This window comes from Halictus rubicundus, chromosome 1 (assembly GCF_050948215.1).
Source record: "Halictus rubicundus isolate RS-2024b chromosome 1, iyHalRubi1_principal, whole genome shotgun sequence".
In the NCBI taxonomy this organism is placed as follows: domain Eukaryota; kingdom Metazoa; phylum Arthropoda; class Insecta; order Hymenoptera; family Halictidae; genus Halictus; species Halictus rubicundus.
This window is the reverse complement of record NC_135149.1, coordinates 574316-602310: the sequence shown is the minus strand read 5'-3', so window position 1 is coordinate 602310 and position 27995 is coordinate 574316. Positions and strand designations below refer to the sequence as shown.

Sequence of the window (27995 nt, the reverse complement as noted above, 5' to 3'; positions counted from 1 at the left end):
TAGCAGTTTTTGTTATGGCACGTATTGGCCATTAGATTTTTACCATCGGCCTCAACAGCACGTACGGGTATCATAAACCTCGAGTTTTCCAAAGGGACTCGGAAACTAGGCAGGTAGGCGATAGCCGGCCGCGCCATGCACCGCGGGCCCGTCGGAAATCCCGCTGCATTACCGGAATTACGGGGTCGCCCCTGCGTTTAGAGAGACCGCGCCAAGGTCGAGAAGAGTCCCCGAAAAAGGTACCTGATTGGCTCTTTTTTATTTCAACAACTTACAGCTGGAAAAAATTGTTCGAAGAAAATTATTCGAAGCATTTGAATAGCAATACAGATAAAACCAGTGAATACAGATCAAATTACAGTAAATTATCGTTGTAAGTCACTACCGCCGTTCTTTTCACTGACACTCATACGAATCGATGGTTCTCGCCAAGCGTCCCATTTGAAATACACAGGGCACGCCGGAAACCAAAGAGTCATCCCGCGTGAAAGTCATAAGAAACCTATGGCATACCAAAATGACTGGCATTCAAACGGACAGAATATCCGTCTCCGATATAATGTTGGTCGGAGAAGCGGACAACGAAACTCGAGAACCGTCGTCGCCGAGGAATGGGCCACACATTGTCGGCCATATCGGTGTGAGATAAGAAGACCACTAGTAATCCAATTACAAACCTTCTTTATTTTTCGTTATTTTTTTATGAAACTTTTACCAACATATTCGTGGCATTTTTGTGCTTAAAATGAAACCAAATATGATATAATTCCGATAATATTTACTTGTGTAACAAGTAGGGATGTGCGGGCCGCCCGATTGTCGGGCGCCCGAATCGTCGGGTCGGGTCGCAGACAGTCGGGCGGGCTCGATTCGGGCGCGCGATACTTCATGACACATCGGGCTACCCGAGAGTTTCGGGCGGCCCGTGCATTTCGGGCTACCCGATAGTTTCGGGCTACCCGAAAGTTTCGGGCTACCCGAGAGTTTCGGGCTGCCTGCTCGACTTCGTCGGGCGGGTTCGGAAAGAATCGGACAAGTTCGTGCGAGCGAGTTATCGCGATACCTGTGATTAAACTCTGCGTTCTTATGAAATACATAATGGTAATAATGATACTTCTTTCATAACTTAATTAACGTAATTTTTAATATACTTGGTTTTTTCATAATTACCGTAGGTATAATTGGCAAACATATGCATAATCTTTATTTGTATTAAATTTTGAAGTAATGCAAGTTACACGTGCAAAATTTAAGAGACAATATTTCTGGCATTCTGACGAATTTGTTCCTCCGAATGAATTTGCATATGTATCGATAATATCATCAAAATATCCTTACGAAGTTACATACACCTAGAATGTATGAAAATATGAAAATTATGACCATTTTTAAGGAGTAGTTTTCATTAACTGTTATTTAACTTACTTCATATCTTGTTATAAATATAACTTATTAATTAACTATCATTAACCTGACAGAAATTGTGCAACGCCTACTGACTGCGGCATATTCTTATGTAAGTCTCGTAGGACACTGCACAAAGATCCTTTGTTCAAGGATCTTTCCCCGAATCTGGTGTCGCCTTTCCGCTGAGTGTTGGCCTGCGATGCGTCAATTCCAATTGTCATTAAGTGGAGTACGGCTGGTCTCTTTCCCCGTTGGAAAATCCGTAACGAATTCTTAGGTCCAAACATGCCAATAAATAACCAAAAAATTACGGTATCCCACTCGATCGTAGCACAGACCCTGACACGATGTCTAGAATTGTAGACAAATATAATATGATACATAATATATATTGAATGATGGGTGATATGTTTAATATAATATATACACGAATATAAATGTAAATATAGATATTATAATTTTAATATTAATACATTTACTTTAATTGTGATTTAACTTACTTTAAAAATTAACTTATCTTATTTAACTGAAAATGTGGGAAACTTAATTGTTCAACATTTTCTGTTATTAACCGCGACCGTGTTTGAGTTACTATATTTCCTGAAGGAGAGCATAAACGCTAACTCGTAACTTGCGTCGCGGGTACAGCTACATAACGTTGGGCTGCTAATGATAAAATTGGAGATCTTGTACAATGACGGCCCCACCACTCTACAATGTCAGTGTCTCTCAAGACAACGTTTTCATTAAAATAAACGTTAATTTCGCTACTTTTCTTGTTGACGAATGTTTCTGCGCCTTCCTCTCTGTTACTTAATGTTTTGTTGAAGAAATCTATTATTTTTAATTTTTTCTTACCTAATACAAAAATTAAAAGGTGAATAAAGGTGAATTTATAGAGGTGAATTTTGGAATTTATGGAATTAAAAATAAAAAATTATACTTTTAGAATCTTACCGCTGATATTATTGTTGCTATTAATATTTTCTTGATTTCTTGAATTTGATCCGTTATATGTAGTGCAGAAATTTGTAAACTAGACTTTTCATGTATTGTATATTTTTTTTCTAGTGTTAAAATATTCCTATAAGTCGAGTATTGTATTCGATGTAACGCTTTTTTTAAATTGTTCCATTTTAATATTCAAATAAATATTTTAAATAACCTTTAATGCGTTGCAAACTTTGCTGCAAATATCTGTAGTGTAGATAGATTAGCCTTTTTGAACATTGCATATGATGTCGATGCATGCATATTGTATGGCCAGCACAAATTTCAGTTTAGGAGTTTAGGTTTACACTGCAGTCCACTGTAGACGATGACATTTTTAAGAATCTTTCTAATGGCTCTTTGACGAATTTATTGGTTTACATGTTTAGTATTCCCAGAATGTATCAGCTGACTTGTTTGGAAATGTTAGCCTGGCTGTAGCGCTCTCAATCTCAATGGCACTTGATTTGACGTAGCATAGGCCCACACATAGCGCTAGAGGCCCGATAATTTATAGATCCCTCAAAAAAAAAAAAAATACAAAGGAGTCAGTGTCATCCCCAGATTTTACGTATTTCGTTTGTGGGCGTTGCGTCATTTTAGAAACCGCCCTAAAATGTAATTATTGGCTAAAACCTCACCATTCTACATTTTGGTGGAGGAAATGTTCACCCCCGCGAGGTTTCGTTTTTCTTGTGACTTCGTTGGAAGATCAGTTGGAAATCAAAGTTCGAGCAATCAGTATTACTTCAGAATATCGTAGTGATGTGTGAAAGCCGTGCAAGCGAAGATATGGAAGTCGTGGTCGCAGGATGTAGTGACATGAATGATAGTGGAGCCGTGGAGACATATCGATCTAGTCGATCCAAAAGTGATGTCTGGCAGCATTTTTTAAAAATTGGTCGTGCAGAAGCACAATGTAATATTTGTGATAAGAAATTTAAATTAAAATACGGCAATACCAGCTCACTACTGCGCCATTTGAAAGCTGTGCATGGTAGTGTAATTCATTTGCCCACGACCACGCAAATCGAAACTGAATCTGTTAAAGATAAAAATATTGCATACTTCGACAAAAATTCAAGTAGATCGAAGCAACTTACAGAAGGAATTGCACAAATTATTGCATTGGATTTGCAACCGTACTCCATAGTGGACGACATTGGATTTCGGTCTTTTATTAATATCGTAGAACCGAGGTATGAAATTCCTTCACGGACCACGTTTTCACGGAGGATCATACCCAAAATGTATGAAGATTTACAATCAAAAATAAAAAACGAAATATCTACAGGTATATATTACATTTAATTTTTTAATATTTTTTCGTGATTGTCGTTCAAATTTGAATATGTTGTAGTCTTCAGTAAATGAATGAACGAATCTCATAAGATTTTTCGATATTTTAAAAATTGTTGACTTCACAGACGAGGAAAAATTGAGTTTTTAGAAGCTTATAGAGAACACATAAGAGTATCTACTAAAAATGTTGTCATTTGAAAAAATGTTTTGTAATTGACGAAATTAAAATTATTTGAAGTGAACACTGCACCGCAATATACAGCCTCGGCCGGCCGCACACAATGGGATGGACCGAGAAAGGTTGATAGGTCACTAAAGACTACAATATATTCAAATTTGAACAATATCCGAAACAGTACTTCAGAAAGTGTCCGATTTTTCGTGGTTGGACCCACGTTTTTATTTTTCAATACTATATTTTGTTAAATTTATATTAGCAATGGCAGGCAACACGGTGTTTGCATTCACTACGGACGGCTGGACATCGCGGGGAGTGCAAAGTTTTTTATCATTAACAATACACTATATAACTCCAGATTTTCAATTTAAACATTATATGTTGAACCTGCATCATGTGCCTGAAAAGCATACGTACAAATACATACAAAACAGCATTTTAAAATGTATGCAAACATGGAGTATAGATATAGACAAACCGGCTTTTTTTACCACCGATAATGGGCGAAATATTGCAAAAGCAATAAATAGTTATAAGAATTGGACCAGGATACCATGCTTTGGACACTGTCTTCAGTTAGTCATAAAATCTGGCATGAAACACTTTCAAGAATACGAAGAAGTTAGAAAAAAATGTAGAGCAATTGTAACTTATTTTTCAAAATCGACAACAGCAAGAGAAAAATTTACGCAAATCCAAAAATCACTAGATCCCACCTCAACACCGCTCCAATTAATACAGGAAATAGACATAAGATGGAACTCTACGTATGGAATGTTTAAGAGGTTAATCTTATTACGTACACCGCTGAACATGATACTCTCCGAGGAACATATGCCCGATAATTTAAGCAGCCAGGAGTGGACATTTATACAAGCATTAACCAACATCCTGGAACCAATACATGATGCCACAGTGATTATGAGTGGAGAATTATATCCCACGATATCTCAATATTATCCAATGTACATTGCATTGATGCATGTATTGCAAGAAGCAGATCCCCCCGAAAATATCTTATGTATAGATATTAGCAACAAAGTGCGAAACGCATTAAAGGTAATTTAAATTATTTATTCGAATATCGGAATGAAACAATTTAAGAAAAGAATTGAATCAAATACAATATTTGACTTACAGGAACGTATGGAACCCATTATAGAAAATGATTCTATATATACTTTCGCTATGTTATTGGATCCCCGCTTTAAGGATCAGCTTCTAACACCCAACAAAAGACATGAAACTCATGAAAAATTTTGTTTCCAAATTTCTGCAATACATAACGAACCAAATTCAGAGAATCAAGAGAATATTAATATCAATAATAATACCAGCGGTAAGATTCTAAAATTATAATTTTTCATTTTTAATTAAATAAATTTCAAAATTCACAGTTATATTTTAATTTTTGAATTAGGTAAGACAAAATCTAAAATAATAGATTTCTTTAACAAAACATTGAACAACCAAGAGGAAAGAATAGAATCATTTGCCAACAAAAAAAACAGCGAAATTAAAATTTATTTTAACGAGAACGTTGTATCGAGAGACACCAACATTATAGAGTGGTGGGGCTGCCATCGCAAGAGATTCCCAATTTTATCATTAGCAGCCCAACATTACCTAGCTGTACCCGCGACGCAGGTTACGAGTGAGCGTTTATTTTCAACTTCTGGAAATATAGTAACTCAAACGCGGTCGCGGTTAGTGACAGAAAATGTTGAAAAGTTAAGTTTTCTACATTTTAATTTAAATAAAATAAGTTAATTTATAAAGTAAGTTAAATCACAATTAAAGTAAATGTATTAATATTAAAATTATAATACTTATTTATATTCATGAATATATTATATTAAAGATATCGCACATGATTTAATATATATTATGTATTTTATATTATATTTAAAACCACATTATTTATTACTTATTTATTTTTACCACATTTGATTATTATGTATTATTTTTTAAGAACTTCTGATAGGTTAATGATAGTTAATTAATAAGTTATATTGTTAATAAGTTTATATATTATATTATATGACAGTTAATTAATAAATTATATTATTAATAAGTTTATATATTATAACAAGATTTTAAGTCAGTTATATTACAGTTAATAAAAACAGCACAAAATGTCAAAAATTGCCATAATTTACCTTATTTTCATACCTTCTAGGTGTATGTAACTTCGTAAGGATATTTTAATGATATTATCGATGCATATGCAAGTTTATTCGGAGGAACAAATTCGTCAGAATGCCAGAAATATTGTCTCTTAAATTTTTCACGTGTAACGTGCATTATTTCAAAATTTAATACAAATAAAGATTACGCATATGTTTGCCAATTATACCTACGGTAATTATAAAAAAGCCAAGTATATTAAAAATTACGAATTATTATGATTATGTATTTCATAAGAACGCAGAGTTGAATCTCAGGTATTGTGATAACTCGCTCGCTCGAACTTGTCCGATTCATCCCGAACCCGCCCGACGAAGTCGAGCGGGCAGCCCGAAACTCTCGGGTAGCCCGAAACTTTCGGGTAGCCCGAAACTCTCGGGTAGCCCGAAATGCACGAGCCGCCTGAAACGTTCGGGCCGCCCGAAACTCTCGGGTAGCCCGATGAGTCATGAAGTGTCGCGCGCCCGAATCGAGCCCGCCCGACTTTCTGCGACCCGACCCGAACCCGAATATCGGGCGGCCCGCACATGCCTAGTAACAAGCGATAAAAGTTTCGAACACAGAGAAGGACAGCGTATGGTAAGGAAAGACCCGCGAAGAGTCGCGGCCGCCGGCACAGATCAAAGCCCGTGTGAGCGCAGGCCTTTAAATGAAAAATTTAACTTCTTTATTATTAATTATTTTTTTATGAGACTTTCACCAATATATTTGTGGCAATATTTTGATTAAAATGATATCAAACGCGATATAATTCGGATCACATATACACTAATTTTCCGTTAATGTAATTGTAATGGGAAGTAACTTTCATCGTTCAATATACACGCAAATATCATTGGAATTATATCATATTTGGTTTCATTTTAATCAGAAAAATGCCAGGAATATGTTGGTAAAAGTTTCATAAAAAATAACGAAAAATAAAGAAGGTTTGTAATTGGATTAGTAGTGGTCTTCTGGTCTCACATCGATATAGCCGACAATGTTGTGGCTGCGATGGCTCTCGAGATTCGGCCACTCACCGCGGTGGTGTGAGGTGTTCCACTGGCTTGGAAACGTCAGATTGGCACTGACGTACAACGATAATTTACTGTATATCGTGTTTAGTGTCATTTTAATCAGAGAATAATAAAAAATAAAGAAGTTTTGTAATTTGATTGGTAGTAGTTTCACACCGACATACCTGTTCTCGCCTCGGATCGCGCGGCTGCAGTTTATTGCACCGCTGGGCGACCGAGGTGGCACGAGCTTCTGGGCCTGGACCGACAGGGCTCGAAGCCGCTTATTCGAGCTAACGAAAATTATTCGAAATTCGAAAGAATTAGTCGTAGCCTTCGAATAACAGTACCGATAAGAAATGAAAATTTAATTTTATAGGGGAAGGAGGGGATTCAATAGTCAGGATTATCTCCAACTCCTACTAACTATATTTATTCGTTTTTTTAATATAAAATTCAGGCGCGTGTGCGGATACCGTGTTTATGGGTTGCCGGTTCGCTGGTAACTCTCTACCACGATTCGTTTCTTTACGCAATTAAAACAATTCACCTGGCAACGATAAAACACACGAGTCTTCTCGGTGCACTTTTGTCACCGAGCTGTTACAATCTTCGCCGCCACGCGCGAGCACACACATACACACATTCATACTGAATGCAAACGCGCCCGCAGTCATTCCAAACAATCTTATTACCATTGATTTCCTACAATTTAAAGCTTCGAATATAAAAAAGTATTTTTATTCGTCGGATAAATTCGCATCTAATAAAATTATTTATTCGATACTCGTCCAATAAAGATGCTTTTTTTTTATTCGAACCTTCAAATAACACATAAAGATAAAGTATTGTAAGGATGACGAAAAGGTTAAAATAGGATTTCGTAAGTATGTTTATATCATAAAGAAGAAAAGGACTAGAGGTTACCCTCGTGGGCGCCACGACAACCTTCGTTCGTTCTCTGCTCTACCTTTTAAAGGTTTTCGCAATGTAGGCGGTTACTTTCGGAAAACCAATCACAAGTATCTTAATATAATACTAATGTACGCCCTCCAAGAGGCCACAGGGTGAGGCAAACTGATCAGTTTATTAAGGGGGGGGGGGAACCGAACCTGACCAGGGCATGCCCCGAGTGCCTCGACACAATACTGATCGTCACGCTATGAAAGAACGAACGGCCGCTGGAAGAAGCTAAATAGTAACATTTCTGTCCAGTAGGGGAGCTGGGAACGTTTTCCACAGTTCAGTATCGTGCAACACACTGTATTGGTAAAACAGAGAAAGAGAGAATGTACGAACGTACATTCGTTCGAATAGTCGTGCCGGGGCACACACACACACCGCCTGGTCGGCGTGTACGTCTGCCGACGGCCATCGCAAGGGTCCGGGATGCCTGTAAATATTTCTCAATAATGCAGAGACGGGACTTTTCCATAGTGAAAAGAGCTAGATAAAAGTTCAATCTAGGCGGGAAAGATCCTCAGCAGTCCTACTTTTGCATCATTGGGAAATGGTTAGCAATATTCGGCAGCATGTCGTTTGTCAGGGAGGCTAAGGGAACTGACATGGCGGCACACTCACACACCGCCTGGTCGGCGTGTACGTGTGCCCACGGCGATCGCAAGGGTCTACACTCTGCCCCACGAGAGAATGGTACCGTTTCGCGCAGCTTGACTGGCCGCGGAAGGCGCTGCGAACCTCTCAACTCCCACTTCCCACTGCGAGTTTCATATACGCGGCGTACCGTATTGAAACGAATTAGCATGGAAGTATAGGGTATAGGAAATCGTGACCATTTGCATCCACTATGAATACCGTATGAACACCCGGTATGGCTACGAATGAGGCCACGTGCAGCACTGCAGCGCGTGGCGTCACTACGCGCATGCGCTGTGCATTGGGAAGGGACCAATCAGGGCGAACATGCGCAGCGACGGACGAAAATCGGTTCTCTCGCGGTACCATTCTCTCGTGGGGCAGAGTATAGGATGCCACTAACCATTTCCCAATGATGCAGAGACGGGACTTTTCCATAGTGAAAAGCGCTTTAGCTAATTAGCATCTTGGAAGGTTGGATAATACAAGGATATGAATTTTCAGTAATGGCACTAGATAAAAAAATCAACCTGACATGCTGAATCCCTCAAAAATCCCTAAAAATTATTGTTCGCGAAATGTAACAAATAGTTGGACAAACTGTATTTATCAATTGATTTTTTCTAGATTTTATCTCCAGATAAAAATGAATATATTCTAAATATTGTCTGTAAAAATTCGATTTCAATATCTAATGGTTTGAAAGCAACCTGTTGCGAATTAGTATCTTGCGTCGATGGCCCGCTCCATAAAATTGACACTGGAGGTTGTCATAAATTAGCCCACCCACGACACTGTCTCGCCGAAGACGAAAGAACTTTCCTGTAACCTCAGTGCAAAACACAGTCATTCTCTAAAGTCTGAAACATCGCTGCTTCGCACGAATGTACGATTGCCTAGTAAATATGATCCAAATTATATCATGTTTGGTGTCAATTTTATCAGGAAAATTACACGAATGTGTTGAGAGAAGTTTCATGAATATATTATGAAAAACAAAAGAATTGGGACATTGCATTAGTATTGTCTCACCGATATACCTGACCCCGCATAATGTTACACTCTTCGGCGGTCTAGCTTCTAGCCCCTTCGGAGGGTAGACACTTGGGTGCGTCATAAATTGGCCCTTCTCCGATAGTGTCCTGCCGAAGACGAAAGAGCTGGCATACAGCCTCGGTGCAAAACACAGTCATTCTGTGAAATCTGAAACATCGTTGCTTCGAACAAATGTACGATTGCCTAGTAAATATGATGCACATTATACCATGTTTGGTGTCATTTTTATCAGAAACATTCCACGAATGTGTTGAGAGAGGTTTCATGAAAAAATAAGGAAAAACAAAAAAAATGATGACATTGCATTAGTATTGTCTCACCGATGTACCTGACCCATGTTACACCCAACGACCGGCACACCGAACGGCCAGGCAGACTACGCTTGCAATGTTCTGCATTTTATATGGATTTCTGTATGCATTGTCTGGCCGGCCTGACGGTATGCGGGGTCCGAGAGTTTCTGCGTTTTTATGAAATACATAATGGTAATAACGGTACTTCATTCATAACTTATAACGTAACTTTTAATATACTTGGTTTTTTTTATAATTGCAGTAGGTATATTTAGCAAAGATGTGCATAATCTTTATTTGCATTAAATTTTGTATTAAATTAAATTGAATTAAATTAAATATTTCTGGAATTCCGACGAATTTGTTTCGAATGAAATTGCATACGTATCGATAATATCATTAAAATATCCTCACGAAGTTACCGCACTCCTCAAAAAATCGTCATAATTTACCGTCTTGTCATACCTTCTAGGCGTATGTAACTTCGTAAGTATATTTTAATGATATTATCAATACGCAGAGTTGGGCAAAATATTTATCTAAATAAAAATTTCGAATAACGAATGAAAGATAAAAAAATTTGTATTAAAATTTGAAAGTTAAAATTACAATCTCATTAAAGACGGTCCAAATGCTCTAGATAAGCTCTAGAAGTCATTCGTATTAACAATATTGTTCTGATTAAAAACATAAAAGTATAAAAAAATAAAAGCATGTATTAATAAATAGATTAAAAACATGAAGCATCATTTGGACTGTCTTTAATGAGATTGTAATTTTTATCGTAACATTACGTATCGGTGAAACTTGTCCTAATCCCACAGGCATTCTGTGCCCCTTAGCTCTTTTATCTGGGGTTATATTGGGAGGGCTAGTTTCTGACACCCTCAAGCGTGTACCTGTCGAAAGACCCAGAAGCTAGACAGCCGAAGGGTGTAACATTGTGCAAGGTCAGGTATATCGGTAAGACAATCCCGATGGAATGTCATAATTCTTTTGTTTTCCATTATTTTTTCATGAAACCTCTCTCAACACATTTGTGGAATGTTTCTGATAAAAATGACACCAAACATGGTATAATTTGTATCATATTTACTACGCATTCGTACATTTGTTCGAAGCGACGATGTTTCAGATTTCAGAGAATGACTGTGTTTCGCACCGAGGCTGCATGCCAGCTCTTTCGTCTTCGGCAGGACACTATCGGAGAAGGGGTAATTTATGACGCCCCCAAGTGTCTACCTTTCAAAGGGGCCAGAAGCTAGACCGCCGAAGAGTGTAACATTATGCGGGGTCAGGTATATCGGTGAGACAATACTAATGCAATGTCCCAATTCTTTTGTTTTTCATAATATATTCATGAAACTTCTCTCAACACATTCGTGTAATTTTCCTGATAAAATTGACACCAAACATGATATAATTTGGATCATATTTACTAGGCAATCGTACATTCGTGCGAAGCTGCGATGTTTCAGACTTTAGAGAATGACTGTGTTTTGCACTGAGGTTACAGGAAAGTTCTTTCGTTTTCGGCGAGACAGTGTCGTGGGAGGGCTAATTTATGACACCCTCCAGTGCCAATATTATGGAGCGGGCCATCGACGCAAGATACTAATTCGCAACAGGTTGCTTTATCTGGAGATAAAAACTAGAAAAAATCAATTGATAAATATAGTTTGTCCAACTATTTGTTACATTTCGCGAACAATAAAATTTAGGGATTTTTGAGGGATTCAGCATGTTAGGTTGATCTTTTTATCTAGTGCCATTACTGAAAATTCACATCCTTGTATTATCCAACCTTCCAAGATGCTAATTGGCTAAAGCGCTTTTCACTATGAAAAAGTCCCGTCTCTGCAATATTGGGAAATGGTTAGTGGCATCCTAGACCCTTGCGATCGGGGACCGAGGGGATATGGGCTTAGTAGTGGTGACTCGGATCCACTACTAGGTATGCCACAGTGGTGGCGGTCATATCCCTAAAATCCTCTACGCTCCACCTCCTCGTGGTGGTCCCTGGGAACACACATAGTTGTGTGTTGCTAACGGAGCGAGGGGTATTCCGCGGGAAGTAGTCCTAATGATGTGTGAGGCGATGCCGGCGGGATCTTCGGATCCTGGCAGGGCCTCCCTTGCCGGTAAGGTTCACACCGAGGGATGAAAAACCGCGGAATGGGTCCTGCGATAACGACCGGGGAGGTCGCCGCAGGGCCCTGGCCGTAAACCGGTGGTCATGTTTTACCGGAACGGTGGTCTTGCCTTAACCGGCCGGGCCGCGAGGATGATAACCTCTATAAAAAATCCCCAACCCTAAGCTTCGGTGCGCGGTGAGAGGGTACGCCCTGGCAACAGGGCGTGGCTGGTGGGGTACACCAGTCGCGAGCGCACCATCCACTGGATACCTGGCGCCTCCAGTGTGTACATAGCCTTACCCGGGTAGTGGGGGCTCTGCCCGGGTGGACCTTATTTCCCGCCGTATTCGTGGGACGAAAAATGGATATAAATAAACAAAACAAAACTAAAGAGGGCAAGGAGGGGTTACCACACCCGAAAGTGGTAGTGGAGGGAGTTGGGGCGGTCTTGGACCTGTCCCAGGAGGAGAGGCGCCAGACCCCAGCTGTTGGGGACCGGCCCTTTCTCCGGCCGGAGAGGGGAACGAGGGGGCGTGGTCGGCGCGGCGAGTCGGTGGACAGATTGTCCAACGTCTCGGCCCAGTCGCCCCCCCCCCCCCCATCCCCAGCGTTGCGGGCGTCAAACGCTCACTGCCGCCAACTCCGGGCAGGACGTCGCCGACTCCATCGGTCGGCAAACGGGAGCGGCTGGAGGACGCTGTCCGCCCGGATATCAGGAGTATGCTTCCCGGGGAGCTGTCCGCATTTATCGCGGAACAGTCGGACGTTACCCGGGAGCTCGAGGAGGCCAGCCGGAACCTCAAGGGTACCCACCTTAAGGGGATCCGCGAGGCCTCCGCGGACATAAAGGCGGCAGTGAGGGAGTTGGAGCGCAGGGGCGTCCAGGTTGGACCCCCTGCCGACTCCCGCGCCCCTGTCTCCCAAGTTGACGCTGGGGACGCCGCACTGCGGCTGGAAAACGCGGCGCTCAGGAGGGAGCTACTGGAGACCCGCGACACGCTTCGAGCCATCAGGGGAGAGCTGATGGCGACGAAGCGGTTGCGGGATGCTCCCCCCCTGCCGCTGGTCTCCACCCCTGAGGTAGGCGAGGTCACCGCGACCCCGGCGGCGCAGCTGGACCTGGTGGCCCAGATGCGGGCTCTCATGGAGGAGGGCCTCAGATCCCTCCGCGAAGAGATGCCGGCGAAGGCTAAGCCGGGAACCTGGGTGGAGGTGGTCGGGAGGCGGGCAATCTCCGCGGCCAAGGCCGCTGCTAAGGCCGCGGCTCAGGTGGCGGCAGCCGTCGCGGCTGGCGCCCCGAAAAAGAGGGCCGCTGTCCCCGCCCCGAAGGGCGGGAAATCAGCGGCCAAGGTCAGGGCCCCGCCACGCTCCGCGGCAGTCACCGTGACTGTCCCGGATGGGAGCGGGGCCTCGTATGAGGAGGCCATTAGGAGGGCCCGCCAGGGCGTCGACTTAGACGCCCTTGGCATCGGGGCCCTCCATTGGAAGAGGGCGGTAACCGGGGGCCTCATTATTGAGGTCCCCGGTGCCGATGGGGGCCCCAAGGCCGATGCCTTGGCCGCCAAGATGGCCGCCGTCCTGGGGGGGATGGACGTCAAGGTGTCCAGGCCCGTGAAGAAGGCGGAATTCCGCCTCACGGGCCTGGAGGTTTCCGTGACCCCCCAGGGGGTAGTGGAGGCGGTCTCGAAAGCCGGGGGCTGCACCGCCGAGTCCGTCCGGGTGGGGGAGCTGAAGGCTCCGCCCAACGGGCTCGGCACCGTATGGGTGCAGTGCCCGGCCATGGCGGCCCTGGCCATCGAAAAGGCCGGGAAAGTACGCGTGGGGTGGTCCACCGCCCAGGTGGTTGTGCTGGCGGCTCGGCCGCTGCAGTGCTTCCGCTGCCTTGCCCTGGGGCATGTTCGGCAGCGGTGCACTGCGGAGGTCGACCGCAGCGGTCACTGCTACCGCTGCGGTGACGCCACCCACCGGGCGGTGGAGTGCAAGGCGCCACCCCACTGCGTTGTGTGCGCGGCCTTGGGGAGACCGGCGGGCCACAAGGCGGGGAGCAAGGCGTGCTCCCCGCCTCCAAAGGCCAAGAAAAAGGTAAAGGGGGCTGGCGGTGTGGCGCCCCCCCAAACCCCGCAAATACCGGCGGTAAAGTTGGCCACTCCCCCAACCCCTAGGGAGGGGGAGTCGATGGAGGTGGAGGCGGAAATGACCCCCCGCCGCCCGCATCGGCGGCTAAGGAGGGGACCAGCGCGAATGCCAATTAATGGCCCATATTCCGCGCTGGTCCCCTCTCGCGGTACTCCAGGCCAACCTCAACCACTGCCGCCAGGCGCAGGACCTAATGGTCCAATGCCTGGAGGAGTGGGGGGTTGGCCTGGCCGTCGCCACGGAGCCGTACAGAGTCCCGGACCGCCCACACTGGTCCGGGGACGATGACGGCTCCGTGGCGATATGGTGGCGTCGCCACTCGGCGACTGTGCCCCCCTGCTCCGTGGTCGAACGGGGCAGGGGGATGGTTATGGTAAAGTGGGGAAGATTTCTGGTCGTGGGGTGCTACAGCTCACCCAGTTATGACTCCGCGGAATTAGGGATGTTCCTGGACCGGCTGGGGCTTATGATAGCCCCGTATACAGCCGGTCCAGTGTTGGTCCTGGGGGACCTCAACGCGAGGTCGTCCACCTGGGGTAACCCCGGGACCAACGCCCGAGGCGGAGTCCTGGAAGACTGGGCGGAGGGGATGGAGCTCCGATTGTTAAACCGGGGCTCCGTGCCTACGTGCGTGAGGTGGAACGGCTGGTCGATTGTGGACGTGTCGTTCGCGACGGCCGCCGCCTCACGCCGTGTGTCCAATTGGCGGGTCTGGAGTGGAGAGACCCTGTCGGACCACAGCTACGTCCTGATGGACGTGGCTGTGGTCTCGGACTCGCCATTGGACACGCCCCTCCGACGTGGCACCCCGTCAGCGCCCAGATGGGCGCTGAAACGACTGGACGGGGACCTCCTGAGGGCCGTGATTATCGGCTCCGCCTGGCCTTCGGCCAGGGAGCGCGAGGCAAACGAGGGGGCGGCTTGGATCCGGGGCACGTTGCAGATGATCTGTGACGTGGCGATGCCCCGGGTCCGAGCTCAGCCCCCGAGAAAGTCAGTTTACTGGTGGTCGGGGGAGCTGGCCGAACTCCGCAGTTCGGCCGGCCGAGCCCGCCGCCAGTATGCCCGCGCCCGTCGCCGCCATTTTCTGGGCGGCGACGCGGAGCCGAGGGTCGCCGAGCTGTACAGGGAGTACAGATCGGCGGCCGTGGCCCTCAAGCGTGCGATTGCCGCTGCTAAGGCCAAGGCTTGGGATGAGCTCCTGCTCACCCTCCGTGAGGATCCGTGGGGACGCCCGTATAAGGCGGTGCTTGGGAAGCTCCGCCCCTGGGCGTCCCCGATCACGGAGCGGTTAGACCCGGAACTTCTGGGGCGCGTAGTGGATACCCTCTTCCCCCTGAGTGAGGGGGGGGGACGCGCCCCGGGTCCGGCCATTGAATGGTCGGACGAATTCCGGGTCACCGAGTGGGAGCTGTACCGGGCCGTCCGGGAACTCCGGGCCAGGGGCAAGAAGGCCCCTGGCCCCGATGGGGTTCCCGGTGGTATAATGGCCTTAGCTATGGAGGTCCTCGCCCCGGCGTTCAGGAGCGTCATGGACGCGAGCCTGCGCCGGGGAGTCTTCCCCACTGTGTGGAAAGAAGCGTGCCTGGTTCTCCTCCAAAAGGAGGGGAAACCCGCAGAGTCTCCCTCTGCCTACCGGCCGGTGTGTCTGCTCGACGAGGCGGGCAAGCTGTTCGAGAGAATTATTGCTGCCCGCCTCGTTGAGCATCTGTCGCGGGGTGGTCCCGACCTGAGCGACAGCCAGTTTGGGTTCCGGAGGGGGCGCTCCACTGTAGACGCATTGGAGCGCCTGCGCCTCCTCCGGGAGCAGGCTGTCGCTCGGGGCAGGGTGTTGATAGCAGTGTCATTGGACATTTCCAATGCGTTCAACACCCTGCCCTGGTCGGAGATAATGGGGGCGCTGGACCATTTCCAGGTGCCCCCTTATCTCCGGGAGGTGGTCGGCGATTACCTCCGCGACAGAGAGGTGGTTTACACCGGCCGGTATAACACCGTTTACAAGAGGGAGACGCACCGCGGCGTTCCACAGGGGTCGGTCCTCGGACCGCTCCTGTGGAACTTGGCGTACGACGCGGTGCTGCGGGTTGTCCTCCCCCCGGATACGGGTGTCATCTGCTATCCAGATGATACCCTGGTTTATGCCGAGGGGGAGGACTGGAGGAGGACCAGGCACCTCTGTGAGGCCGCCCTGGACTGCATGGTCGGGCGAATCCGGAGAATGGGGTTGACCGTGGCCGCCACAAAAACCGAGGCGATTTGGTTGTATTCGCCTCGGGTGTGGCGGCTACCCCGCGGTCAAGATCTCCGGATTCGCGTCGCTGAAACCTCCGTCGCGATCGGGCCCAGGATGAGGTACCTGGGCCTGATCATAGACGGCCGCTGGCGATTCGATGGACACTTCGAGCTTCGAGCTCCCCGACTAGAGAAGACGGCAGCCGCATTGGCGCGTCTGCTGCCGAATGTCGGGGGGCCGGATTTGAAAGTACGCCGCCTCTATGTGGAGGTGGTGCGGTCTATAGCCCTGTATGGGGCCCCCGTATGGCACCGCTCGCTCGAGGCCAGCACGCCCAGCCGCAAGCTCTTTGAAAGAGTGCGGCGGCGGCTGGCCTTGCGGATCATACGGGGGTACCGCACCATCTCCACCGAGGCGGCGGGACTCCTCGCCGTGATTCCACCCTTCACTGTGGTGGCGGCGGAGCGGGCGAAGCTATACCACATCGCCCGCTCCTTCCGCCGCCCGCCGGGGGTGGAACTCACGCGCGAGGAGGAGTCGGAGCTCGAGGGCCAGAATCGCCAGGCCCGGACGGAAGCTTTTTCGGAGTGGAGGGCGCTGCTAACGCCCTCCACACGTCCGATTGTCCGGGCCCTTCTGCCGATATTTTATATATGGTGCGGGAGGCGGGGAAGGTTGACCTTCCGCCTCACGCAGGTGCTCTCCGGCCATGGCTGTTTTGGAGAGTACCTGCACAGAATGGGGCGGGAGCCGACGGCGCAGTGCCACCACTGCGGCGAAGATGTCGACACGGCGCGGCACACCCTGGAGGAGTGCCCTGCTTGGGCCGGGCCGCGCCGTGTCCTGCGAGCCGCAGTGGGCGGGTGGGACCTCGCGCTGCCGACCGTGGTCGACCACATGGTCGACAGCGTGGGGTCGTGGAATGCGGTGGCCTCCTTCTGTGAGGTAGTAATGACCCAGAAGGAGGCCGCCGAGCGGGCCCGGGAACGGGACCCGGGCTCCGCGAGGAGGGTGTGGGCGCGGGGACGACCCCCGCGCCGACGTGTGCCCCGCAGGAGGGGGCGGAGAGGGGTGGGAGGGCGCGGGGTTCTCCCCCGCGCCAACGTGTGCCCCCGGTGGTGGGGGGTGGAGGGGGTCTGGCGCGGGGAGTCTCCCCGCGCCCTGTTATGCCCCCACAACTGGGGGCGGTGAACTCGGGGGCCCGGGGTGTGAGCTGACCCGGGCCCCCGGGGGGGAGCATAGCTCCCCCCGTGATAGGCCGACACCCCCCGGGTTAGTTTCCCGGTGTAGGGGGGTGTCGGTCCGTCCCCCCCCCCCCCGATTGGGGAGGGGGATCCGTGGGGGGTATTGGGTGAGGAAGGGTCGGGGCGTGCCGGATCACGCCTCCGACGGCCCTTCCTTCCGGTGGCGGCGTCTTCTTGCCTCGGCCGGGGCTGGTTCCTTCGGGATACCGGCCCCGAGCGGGACACGAAGACTCCGGGAGCTGTGGGTGGACCGAGCTGGGGCTCGGGAAGCCCAATCCGAAGGCTCCAGGGTTGGGGACACCGGGCGGGTCCCTCCGCCCGGGGTCTTATAGCGTAGGCAGTGGGGGAGGTTAACCCCTCCCCCGGGGTATGATGATTGCTGGGAGGTGTCCTGTTGAGTACTCGCGTGATCCAGGCACCTCCCGTGTAGCTTAGGTGGGCGTGAGGTTTTAGTGGGTAGTCTCCGGGGGCTCGCCCCCCGGGGAGAATCCCACATAACCCCGGCTTCCCGCAGGGAGTCGGGGTATGTATAAAACATTTCCTCACGATAAAAAAAAAAAAAAAAAGACCCTTGCGATCGCCGTGGGCACACGTACACGCCGACCAGGCGGTGTGTGAGTGTGCCGCGGCACGGCTATTCGAACGAAGCTACGAGAGCGCCATCCACGCTGTCGTGCCGCGTATGATCCTATGGCCTCTGTTTTACCGATACAGTAACTGCTGACGATGAGAGAGATCGGGAACAGAGTACAGCGCTCGTAGCGAAAAATGCCGGAACTATATTTTGATGAAATATCCAATGTTCCCTCAATGATGCAATGTTTGTGGGATCCCGCAATTATTTGATTAATACGTAAGCATACAACGTGATTGGCGTTGCATTGAGATCCTATATGTTCCCGCTAGGCGGGAAAGGTCCTACGAACTCTATACGAGCTCTAAATCTCTCGATATTTATGATAATGTCACTCGACAACACACGAAATCAGCATGCTGTTGATATTGCAAATTACGGCAAAAAACGCAAAAGTAGGACTTCTGAGGACCTTTGCCGCCTAGATTGAACCTTTATCTAACGCTTTTGACTACAAAACAGTATTATCTTTGCATTATTAAGAAATAAGAGCGGGACTCCCGTACCCTTGCAAATCTCGTGTGCGGTGTGCGGTACTAGGGAGGGGATGCGCGCCGAGGCCACCGCCTTAAATTCTATATGTATTTCCTTAAAATACATTGTTGTATACCCGATAACCCTAGGCTCTAGTTAAACACCAACGCATCATGATAATCATGCCATAGACACGTCAGCCAAAACCCTTGAATCATCAGAACCAAACAGACCCTTAGACTTTGTCTCTTCCACGTCATCCTTTCCACAACAAGCCTTTTCTACTCCCTTCCACATTTTCCTCTCGAAAGCTACATATGTGGGATCCTTGACTCGTGGGTCCTACGAATTGCAGATCGGAGTGCATGTCTATGTTATTGGTATGAATGAAGGCGTGAAGAGTCGTGCGAGAGGTCGAGAAGCGAGTTTAGAGAGAGAGCGAGTTTTGGAGTGAGAAAGCGATCGAGCGAGTTCATGTTGTTTAATTTTTGTTTTTCATAACCATATATATTCTGTATCATTAAATGTTGTTGCTTTTGTAGCGTCCGGTCGCACGCACACAACAGAGTCTTTCTTTCGTGCAAACGGCCAACGCAATTTACGACTCTCGTTCGACGAAGCTATTTTTGAGTGGACATTTTCCAGACCTAGTCAAAGCATGTTTATTAGAGTTTTGTCCCAAAGTCCTCAATAGCAAACTGAGACCGTCGTAAATTAAGAGACTCGTCCGTGTCTACGAAAATCCGTGAGTTGGGATATTCGTTCGTGTGAAAAGTGACAATTATTAGGGATCAAAGTGCTCAATAGGGATTGAAAGCAAGAGTGACAGTCGTAATTGTGACGATAAGAGTTTGTGACTGGTATTATTAATTAGTGCGATTTATTGTGGGTTATTTTTGTTTGCGCAATGAGTGTACCGATGAGATCTGCCAGTGACTTTTCCGTATCAGAGTTGAAAGAAAAGCTGCGGGCTATGGAATTGGGTACAACGGGTGTAAAAGCCGAATTAATACACCGACTAATGGAAGCTGATCCATCGGGTAACTGGGCGAAGGACAGTGAAACCGAATCGTCAGGCCGCGAGGAAGATCGGCAGTTAGGAGAGGCAGGTACCCATCGTGTGAGTGAGATAGAGTGGGCTGACATGCAACGGGAAATTGAACTTTGTCGGAGAGAGAAGAGATTGAAGGAAGACGAACTTAACCTGGCACGCAGAGAGATCGAATTTCTGAAAAATATGCAACAACTAAGAATCGGCGGCGATGGGCCGGCAGCTAATATATTTCGTCCGACAATACAAGACGAGATAACACCGCGTGTGACTGCATCAATGGTGGCGGAGATGTTAAATTATTTCGATGGCAACGTGGAAACATATGAAATGTGGGAAAAACAGGTGCGATTACTGAAGGCAACATATCGGGTGACGGATGAAATAATGAGGCTGGTTATTTCGTCACGTTTAAGAGGAAAAGCGTGCGAGTGGTTTCACTCGAAACATGAATGCATCGCGATGCAAGTCGAAGATCTATTGAAAGGGTTACGAGAAATGTTTTACCGCGAACCAAACAGGATCCGTTTGCGGCAGGAGTTTGAACGGCGTATTTGGAGACGAGAGGAAGCATTTAGCCAATATATGCATGAGAAAGTGATTATGGCAATTCGTCTTAACATGAGTGACAGAGACATTGTGGACTACGTTATCGAGGGAATCCCAGATTTCACATTAAGAAACATTGCCCGCGCTCAAAAACTGGAGACGAAGACATCATTGTTGGAGGCGTTCGAGGGGGTGTCGTTGTATGGGAAGTTCTTGCCGACGACGTATGCATCATATGCGAGGGCCAAGGAAAATTCGTTTCAACCACGGAGAGCAGAGGAGAAGACATTCCGACCATGGAGGACGGAGGAGAAGACGCTTCAACCACCGAGGGAAGAAGAAAGAATGTACCGTCAACCCAGATTCGATGACAGAGCGTATGGACCGATGCGAGTGGAAGAGACACCGTTGCGACCACCGAGGGAGAACGAGAGGTTTACGTCACCGAGAGTCGAGAGAAGGGAAGTACCCAGAAATGTCAATCGTTGCTTTAATTGCGGTATGGAAAATCATTACAGCACGAACCGTCCTTTAAAAAATCGCGGCGCGAAGTATTTTAAATGTCAGATGTTTGGCCACGTGGCAGCAAATTGTCCGAAGAAAGATGATGTGAATGCCATTTGTAATATTTCAGAGTATACGCGCGAAAAATACTACAAGAATGTAAGGATGAATGGAGAGAGTTTAGCGGCATTAGTTGATACCGGTAGCGATTTGTCGGTAATGCGTGCAGAACAGTACGTGAGAATAGGGTCGCCAGCATTAGTACGACGAGAAATTAAATTTGCGGAATTGGATCTCAAGCTAATAAGACAATAGGACAGTTCAACGCACGAATAGAGATCGATGGTAGTGAATATCCAATCAATATCTGGGTAATATCTGATACATTAATGCAGCATGATTTAATAATTCGCACAGATTTTTTGAACACTGTGGAGATAAATATCAAGGGGGGTGTAATTTCTATCCGTAGCGTTGAAAAAGAACACCAGTCTCAAGGTAATATACCCGAAATTTACAAAATTGATTGTATAGACGAAGCAAACAAGATTGATTTATCAGAAATTTCGAATACCAAGCATAGAAGCATCATTAACGATCTGATTAGAGATTATAAACCACTTAAAACACGGGAAACGGATGTGAAAATGTCCATAATACTTAAAGATGACGAACCAGTTTATCAGAAGGCTAGACGTTTGTCCCCTTTTGAGAAAGGAGAAGTAGATAAACATATAAAGCAGTGGCTTTCCGACGATATCGTGCAGCCTTCTCTTTCTGATTACGCTAGCCCAGTGGTACTCGTTAAAAAGAAAGATGGTACAACCAGGCTTTGTACGAAAATAATTAAAGATCGATACCCGTTACCGTTGATCGATGACCAATTGGACGCTTTGCAAGGTTCACGAATTTTTACTACGTTAGATTTGAAGAATGGATTCTTTCACGTGCCTATAGATAAAGTTAGTAGGAAGTATACTGCTTTTATAGTACCGGGTGGCCAGTATGAATTTTCTTATGTTCCATTTGGTTTATGTAATTCACCCGCAGTATTCCAGAAATTTATAAATGCTGTTTTTAAAGATTTGATTAACGAGAAAAAGGTTTTGATTTATATGGACGACCTAATTGTTCCCTCAACGGATTTTGAAACTGGTATAGAAAATCTAAAGATGGTATTGCGTGTTGCGGAGGGATTTGGTCTAAAGATCAATTGGAAGAAATGCAGCTTCTTGCAGACTAAAGTAGAGTTTTTAGGGCACATAATTACAGACGGAAGTGTTCGTCCATCAGAAAGGAAAACAGAGGCGGTTATGAAATTTCCACAACCACAAAATTTCAAGCAAAATCAAAGTTTTTTAGGTTTGGCTGGTTACTTTCGAAAGTTTATCGCAAACTATTCTGTGATCGCACGACCGTTAACAAACTTATTGAAATCGAACGTCAATTTTCACTTTGGGGAGGAAGAAAAATTTGCATTTGCGAAGTTAAAAACTATATTGAGCAATAGTCCAGTTTTAAAATTATATAGATTAGAAGCGGAGACTGAACTACATACGGATGCTTCGATGCATGATTATGGTGCAATTCTTTTGCATCGTAATAATATTGATAATAAGTTTTATCCGGTATACTTTGCAAGTGGAAAAACGACACCAGCAGAATCGAAATATATTAGTTACGAGCTGGAAGTTTTGGCAGTAGTTAAAGCCCTATGAAAATTTAGAATATACTTGTTGGGTATACCATTTAAGATAATCACAGATTGTCAAGCGTTTACATTAACGATGCGTAAGAGAGATTTATGTGTTCGAGTTGCGAGGTGGGCTCTTTTATTAGAGGAATTTAATTATAAAATAGAACATCGTGCGGGAAATAGTTTAAGACACGTAGATGCGATAAGCCGAAATCCGTTACCGGAGTGTATGTTAATGAACGAATTGTCTACTACCCTTAGGTGTAGACTTTAGGGACACTTCAGGACAGGCATGCAGCGAAGGCCGGAAAAAGGCCATAAAAAGGGAAAGCGACATTGACCAGCGTTGGATTGTGAGTGACGATGCGCCTTCGGCCCATTGACGATGTTCATGCCCATATTTGGGCATGGTGAAAACTCCGGCAGGGGCGAGCGTGGGGATGAACCGAGTCTTGCTAGATGAGGGATGAGTCAGTCGTAGTCGTTGTCTGAGAGTCGTAGTCGTTGTCTGAGAGTCGTGGTCGCTGTCCGAAAGTTGTAGAGTAAGTTGTGGGAAGTTGAGGGTTGAAGTTGTACAGTTGTCATCGTGTAGTTTAGATTAACAGTTAGTAACTAAGCGCGCATCTATTGTACACTTAAGTCTATTTCTTTTCTATTCATTAAATAAATAATTAATTATACGTGATACCACATAAGGAACGATCGTTTCGTTGTACATAAAGTAGGCGAGCACGAGGGTCCGCAGCAGACGTCAACTTCGGCAGAATATATGAAGCCCTGGATTGATGAGGCTAGCGACATCTCATCAGCCGAAGAATAATAAACATATCTGGGGACAGATATCGTGCAGGATGGCCGAGTGTGGGATCCTTGACTCGTGGGTCCTACGAATTGTAGATCTGAGTGCATGTCTATATGTTTAGAGAGAGAGCGAGTTTTGAAGTGAGAAAGCGATCGAGCGAGTTCATGTTGTTTAATTTTTGTTTTTCATAACCATATATATTCTGTATCATTAAATGTTGTTGCTTTGATTTTCGTCTTTGATCCCTATGCACCAAAGATCCCTACACATATATATAGCAGCCCGTCGAAACAGAGTTAGAGCTTCTTCTTGCATATTTCAGTGCAGAAGGTTACATCGTTGTACCTTAAACTCGCCACCGTGTATACACTTAAATAAAACTCTTCTCGATTTTATTATAAACTGTTGTACTCGATTTCCAAACCCGGAATCCAACATTTTGGTGTCAGAAGTGGGATGATCTGACGTTCATCGATCTCGTCGAACTCGTGGTTGAAGAAACATCCAGCACGAAGCTTGAACGACAACATTAGTTGTGAATAGGATCAACGAATACGCAAATCGCTAAGAAGAGAAAACACATTTAAGAAGACATCTACGGTGAGTGTTGTAAGGATTACTCTCATAACTTGATTAGGTCTTCCTATATATATATTTTTTTTCTTTTTCCTCTTTCCTTTTTCCTAAAAATCTTAAATATTCCTTTATAATTATGGCAAATGCACACCAAGCAGACACTCTCTCTCCAGAATATTCGTTAAGTTTTTTAATCAAATTAATAACAGATACATTTGACGCAAAGTTGCGTAGTTTCATAAAACAAGTTGATGCCGTCTTTGAATTAGCCAAGTCAAATCAAGTTCATCCATTGTTGTTATACGTAAAAAGTAAAATTACTGGAAAAGCACGCGAACAAATAGATGTTCACTGTAATTTAACCACTTGGGATGAAATTTCTGAATTATTGATAACGTTATACCAAGACCAGAAATCGCTTGATCAGTTATTAGAAGATCTACATAGCACGAAACAAGAACCTTACGAAAATGTATCACAGTTTTATCAGAGACTAGAAGATTTAAATTCCAAAATATTAGGTACGATCCATGGTACAGAGCGTAATCAAGAAACATTAAGCGGACGGTTACTTATGATTAACGATATTACTTTGAATCGATTTATTCTCCATACTCACCCCGCGATTTCCCAGATGCTAAGGTACAGAGAATTCAAAAATATGAACAATACTTTTACTGCCGTCATTGCCGAAGAGAAAGCCTTACGGTTAACATATAAAGAAAATTCTCACGAATGCAGAATTTGTGGTCGTACAAACCACAATACGAGTAGTTGTTTCAAGAATAGCTCTAATATTCACACAAACAGTTACAATAACGTTAGACCGTCCAATTTTAATCAAATCCGCAACACAAACCCACAAGTACAATCAGTTGGACAGTGTCGTTATTGTAAAAATTTCGGTCATGTCATAGAAGAATGTAGAAAACGTCAGAATAGACAAACACAATATAGAAGTCCTTTTAATCAAACTCGAGAGCATTACAATTCATATAATTCACATGAACAACAAAACTCCTTCAATCGAAACCAACGGTACCCAAATTCTTCCAATCACAATCAACGATATCCAAATTCTCCCAATCATAATCGACAGTACCCAAATTCTTCTAATCACAACCAACGGTATCCAAATTCTCCCAATCATAATCAACACTACCAAAATTCTTTTCGTCCATACCGAGAACAAAACAATACGAGAACCGTAAATTTCCATCAACAGGATTTTCAGGATGTTTCCCAGCTTCCGAATCTTCCAAATATGTTTAGAACAAGCAACTGTAGACTTCAACAACCTGAGCATGTGATCATTTCCGAATCATTATTAGCCTCTAATGATTTAACTTATGTTCTGTTTCAATCTAACAATTCTAATTCCAATGATAAAGTTTTAAAATTTCTTATTGACACGGGTGCTTCAGTTTTATTAATTAAGGCAAGTAGCATATTACATCCTACAATAAAAAACAACACGCCTGTAATATTAAATGGAGTTTCGCCGAATACACCAATTACAACTTTAGGTGAAACCGAAATCGATCTTGAAATTCATTCTAGAACAATCACTACAAAATTCCAAGTTTTAAATGCGCTTACTAATATACCGTTCGATGGATTATTAGGAGACGATTTCCTCCAATCCCAAAAAGCAAAAATCGATTATTCCACATTCACTATTTCGCTAAAATCTTTTCCGTTCCAAATTCCGCTGCTTCGTAATACACCACAACGATCCATTTCTACAATTAGAGTCAATCCACGTTCAGAAACAGTTGTCCCTATTACGTTATTAAACCCTTACAACGTTAAAGAAGGTGTAGTGTGGTCCCGACAACTTAATTCTGACAACACATTGTTAATTCCAAATACTATTGTTCAAGTCAACAATCAAAATCGAGCAATTCTTACAATTGTCAATACTTCAATCAAAGTTGGAACAATTCCAATTCCCGAATTGTATGTCGAACCTCTTCCAATTCAATCACATGTATACAGTTTAGCCCCAAATCAATCAAATAATAATGTCACGGAAAGATTACGCACATTAAATCAAAATCTTAGACTTGACCATTTAAATGGAGAAGAACGAAATGCGATCTCTCAAATTTGCAAGGAATTTAACGATATATTTCATCTACCGACTGATTTATTAACTCGAACAACAGCTACTACCCATGATATTCCTACTACAAACGAGATTCCAATTCATGCCAAAAATTATAGATACCCTCAAATTCATAAAACCGAGGTTGAAAAGCAGATTAAGAGTATGCTTCAGCAAGGTATTATAAATGTGAAATATACTACATTTATATAGCGCGGGCAATGAACGATGCGCCATCTGTATGAGAGACGCTGGCGCAGGAGAGAGTGTGAATGGTGGGAGATAGAGAGACGAGACATAGCGGTAAAAGACTGAGCACGTGTTGTGAAATGTACCAAAGAAGTTCCTTGTATTATAATATATAATATATATTGTTAATGAGAGAAGAAGTGTAAATAATTATTTACAGTCCACCATAAATCCTAACATGGTAGCAGAGGTCCGTGGTTGTTGAAAATACAAGGAAGAATTTGAAGAAAAAGTGCTCTTGAATAAGTGAATAGTGAATAAAATGGCCAACAAAATGTCAAATGTGACCATACCGGTCTTTGACGGAGAAGATTATGCATCGTGGAAAAAGCGAATAAGGATGTTTTGCAAAATGAAGAAATGCGATGAAGCTTTGGTAAGAGAGAAAACGAACGCAGATGAAACTGATGAGTGGGATGAGAAAAACGTAAGGGCGATAAACTATATATATAGTGCTGCATCTAACAGACAATTGGAATTCATAAGTGATAAGGAAACTACGTGTGCAATAATGCAAAAATTTGACGAACTATATTTGAGGGAATCGACAGCCCTACAAATTGTGTACCGGAACAAACTAGAAAAATTAAGATTGAATGACTATAGTGATTCGGCAAGTTTTTTTTTTTTTGGTGACTTTGAGAAGAACGTGAACGAGTTAAAAAGTGCAGGAGCCAGAGTAACGGAAAAAGAAAAACTTAACTATATGTTGAACACTCTACCAGTATCTTACAGTCATATAGGAGATCTAATTGATGCTATGAAACCGGAAGACAGAACGGTAGAATATGTGAAAAATAAGATAAAAATGTCAGAACTGAAAAATAAAGAAGATACCCAGTAAGCAAAATGCTTTGAATCTGCCACTAAAATTTGACTCGGAAGTGCCATCCATCTGTATCCGCATTACCATCTGTATATCCAGTGGAAAGTCTGCCACAGCATATTCGTGCCAAACTTTCGCTTCGATCAGCCTTCGTCATAGAGGGCAGGTCCGTCGCAATAAGAACGGGCGTAACCTTGTTCTGAAAGTAAATATCGGGAAAAATCGGAATAAACGACGAGAGGGAAAATTGAATTTACAAACGTATTTATTTTAATCTTAATCTATTTTTATTTTACATATTTGTATTATATTATTTATTTGTTTCATATTTATAATCTTAAGAAAGAATACGAATAGACAATACAATTTTAAAAAATGAACTGTACAAGTTACATGAAGGAAATAAAAATGATATAAAATTCAATTATCATAACAAAACTGTTATAAAATAAAAAATAAATATTCAAATCTTAAAATAATGGAAATAAAACCCTCGAATGGAAAATAAGGTATGGGGACGCTTAAGAAGAGTTTAATTCATTTATAATACATAATATAGGTCATTAGGCATGGGCAGCACGGACAGCACACCACTCTTGAAGTTTCTCCTTCCTACAAACAAAAAGGGCCTTACATTAGGACGCAATATATGTTCTGTTCTCATTGTACAATAGATATATTTCGAAGAAAAATTTTTTAAATTCTAGAATAATGTATATACTCACTTTCAATTCATTAATCAACTCAAAATAATACTGTTTTGACATTTGTT

At 44.7% G+C, this 27995-nt stretch overlaps 1 protein-coding gene across 1 annotated transcript in view; it reads left to right on the top strand.

Annotated features, from left to right (window-relative positions):
- LOC143365342 (uncharacterized) overlaps positions 1 to 23349 on the top strand; it is a 200781-nt gene extending 177432 nt beyond the window's left edge. Inside the window, exon 2 of the mRNA XM_076805435.1 lies at positions 23157 to 23349. The gene's annotated coding sequence lies outside the window, so the exon portion shown is untranslated. The remainder of the gene's footprint in view (positions 1 to 23156) is intronic.
- The last annotated feature ends 4646 nt before the right edge of the window (positions 23350 to 27995 follow it).